The sequence below is a fragment of the Anguilla rostrata genome, chromosome 9 (genome assembly GCF_018555375.3).
Source record: "Anguilla rostrata isolate EN2019 chromosome 9, ASM1855537v3, whole genome shotgun sequence".
Taxonomy (NCBI): Eukaryota; Metazoa; Chordata; class Actinopteri; order Anguilliformes; family Anguillidae; genus Anguilla; species Anguilla rostrata.
The window spans coordinates 5,904,869-5,908,838 of NC_057941.1; positions in this window are offsets into that span (position 1 = coordinate 5,904,869).

A 3,970-nucleotide genomic window follows, 5' to 3' on the forward strand; every position below is an offset into this window, starting at 1 on the left:
GAAAGAGGGCCGATGGACTTATGGGAAAACCGCATCCTTAAATCAACCCTGATCCAGTCCTGGTATAAAAAATTCTGTTTGCTTTTCTGAGCAAGCCTGCAGGCCTGGCTTTGGACTGTGGTCAGTCTGGGCTGCAGTCCAGATTGAACAGTGTGCGTAACTGTGATTGCCAGCCCCGAGAACGTGGCCAGATCTATATGCAGGGGAAGAAAATGAGACTGAAGGCAGAAACATGTGGTCCGGTCATTATGGTACATCCCCCTGTAATCCTTGATTGTCCAGCTCTTCCCTGGCTGTAATTACACAGTGTCCAATATTGCACAGAGATGCAGATGCATCGCGTCTAAGAGGAGCATTACACGCTCAGAGATGCCGTGGTAATTCCGCTTCTGCGTGAAACCTCGGCGCGCAGGCGCAAGGAACAGGTGGACCCTTTCAGAGCCTCATAGCAAGGACAGATTGGAGACAACCACAGATTGCACAGGTTGCAGGCCCTAGTCTCTTCTACTCCCTTACTCAGCCTCTTGTCCTTACTGTGCCAATTTGATTTCGACAGACAACCAGTCAGACAAGCAGACATGCCGAGCAAATAGAAATAGGCCATGGTAGTCATTACTGTAGAAAAAACAAACTCACTCTGGGTCACTCTGCCTACACTCACATGAGCTTGGCAAGCATGTTTTCCACAAAGAAATTCACAAAAACAGTTTTAGTCTACTAGGGCAAATGAATTATTCTCCCTGAAACTAGATTGTACCAAATACTCTTCATGGACTGAAATCAGACTGTAAATATGCAGAAATGAAGCATTTTCTCAGATGTGATTTTATATGTGATTGAGAAACCATAGATTTGTACGGGATTGAGAAGAGGAGAATATTAGGCTAGGCAATCTTACAGGATTAATATGATTTTGACATGCTGATAGCAGTTCTTTTTGTCACCAGGTCATCATCCTTACTGTGCATTTCAAAGTGAGGTTCTGCAAAGATTAAGGAATCAGAGCTCAAGTAAATTTCCATTGCTTAATTTAAGCAGTTGTCAATTCGGGCCAATATATTGTTGTTCCTGACAAAGAAATTGAGAAACATTGAAGGCACACCCTCTTCTGGGAATCAGTGGAATTGCAACAAAGAATATGACTTCATGAATCGAAGTCTTTTATCTTTTCAAAATGTAAAGCATGCAGGTTTGTGATAACCCCACCAGCCATAATATCAATTATTGTTCATTCAAACACATTGTTCATTCAAACACAGTTTGCTTTAAGTTTCAGTTGTGATTCACTCAAAGCAAGATAGCAGGTGATAGAAATTATATATTCCATACACTGTAGGCCAAATTTCAACTGTACAACAAATAATTTAATTAATTAATTTCAACTTCAGTGTAAGTGCATGTACTTTCAGAGTGTTACGTTGGAGTCTGTTGTATGATGTAATACATTGCAGTGAATTCCAATATAAATAGTTGAATTAAGATATATTGAACAAAAATTTAAAATGTTCTTGTTTATCATTAAAATATAAGGCATTGTAAAAAGTCCATTAAGTAAGATAAGTCTGAAGATTTAACAAAGATGTGTATTTTTATTTCTGAATAGTCCTAAATTCAAGATGTAACAGAATGCAAATCAAACTCAAACTATATTCCAATTTGACCTCAGTCAAGGGAACAGCAGAAGTGCAACACCTACAATCTCATCATGCATTTCTGACTTGACACTGCTGTTTCCTGGTTGAGCAGTACCATTTCCTTTATTTCAGCTGACTTCTGATTTTTTTAAGAACCACAGGATACAAGTAGTCATGCAATCTCACACTGCACTAAAAACCTAAGGGCAATGATATAAGACATCAACCTCTGAAAAAATAAAACCTAAATAAAAATTAAACTGCCTGGTAACAAGCTTTTCTTGCTTATTGGGTGTGGGAGAATGAGTGTTTGGTCATACCCTCTCAGAGCAAATTATTCACACCGCTTAATCCATGTACACACACTCTTCTAATGAGAATCAACTAATTATGCTGGCAGTTAAATCTATTTGAATCTTCCCTAAAGATATCCAGTTTATTTTATGTCATGTTTAAAAACAAATATTATAATAAATATCTTAATGAATAGAAATATTATTATAACAAATGTTTCTTAAGTCCTTACAATACGATGCTGTGTCTTAGCCTTCAAACGTCATATTTGCTATGGTATTCAATGGGTTGATGTCCTTATTTTAAAAAGAAAATTTAAAGGATGCACGCATTTTGCCACATATGAACTGATTTACCACCTTATACCTTTATTACTAAATCTTTTTTTTTTTTCAATTTTAAGGTGAGAGCATTCAAAATATTATTATGTCAAACGTGGAAGTCAAAAGTCAGCTACATAATTCCTAATTAAGCTATCAATTTACTTCTCTGTGAATCCGCCATCTTTACTCCATCACTGGACCTTACACGCCCACCTGCTATCCAGTGCTTTGTATACAGTGTGCAAAACTAAGATGGTGCACCATACAACATAAATAGCCTTGTTATATGCACATGGGTGGCTCAGGTAGAGTGTTAAACATTTAAACAGTCAATGAGTCATGTCAACACACCCAGTTTCTCCTGCCAACTCCTTGATATCACAGAGGAAGCAAAAAAAATGTGAAAACAGCCCTAACCGCAATCTAATTAAGGGCCCTCGTGTTAAAATGAACTGATTTTCAAATGAGCCACTAATTGCCACATCTGTTAACCCGTTAAGAGGCCAAGGTGTCATCAGAGTGTTTCCCATCCGCTAATTGGTACAAACAGGTAGCAGATGCGTTCCCAGCGTCTGAACGGCTGCCAATTAGACTCGCAGTCTGAATGAGAGGTGATTAAGCAGTGCCACTGACAGGGGCAGTGGAGAGGACTGAGTCAGTGGTTGTCCAACTGAAGTGTTAAAGGGAAGGGGGAACAAAAGGATGCTTTTATGAGCTACCTAGCTACCTGGGAAGGGCTATCTTGATTTTGTATCGATTTACCTTTCTACGTGTACACCTCACACCACCCATACAATTAATACAGAGGGAGATGAGGCTAGTGTGGCAAATCAACGGTGGTTGGTAATACATACATTTTTTTGTATGTAGGGAATTTAAAATTTGCAAAAATAATTTGCACTCCAATAGCTTATTCACATAGTCAAATTAGTCCTCAACTCTGCAGTGTGCAGGGATAATGGATGATTCCATTGGATTAATCCATGTATATACTCATAGCAATATGTGCGACAACCACAGTACTTTTCTCATTAAGATGACAATGACTATTACTACAATGATGCCTATAAATAATAATAATACTAATGTTGTTGCCTCTGTGTTTGGAAAGAAGACCAAAATAATTTTCTGGTCTCTGACCAGCTCTTTTCTTTCAATTTTACACTACTCAAGGGCAAAAACTGGATTTCACAGAAATAGTTTTTCCCAAAAAAAAAACATAATTTAAAATCCTTTTCTCTCTACTTTATGAGAACAAAAGACTTCCCTTTGTGGTTTTATTTGATTAATCAATTATTACCCTGCTCTCTGATCAATTTCTTCATGTTTCAAAGCAATGTTTTGTTGGCAGTGCAACCACTGTGTTGCACCAGCTTGTGTTGCTCAGTCACCAAGGCCATTATTCAAACATCTTTGTAGAGCACACTGTGGTGTTCCCAATATGTGATTCTTGTGTTGTGCTTAGGGACCCTTGAGGAATGTCTCATATTACCATAGCTTAATGATATGGAGGTTTGTATTTGTATTTAATTGCTACAACTTTCTGTTATTTGAGTGGTTCCATGTAAACCTGCCTGCAAGCAATTATATTAATGAAAAGACTTGTGCATGTGCTGATGTGCAAGGTAGATTAAAGGAGACGCGTGATATCATACAGATATGAACGGACACTACAACACTGTATACATAATTTGTTACATTTTTTCATATTACAGTAGC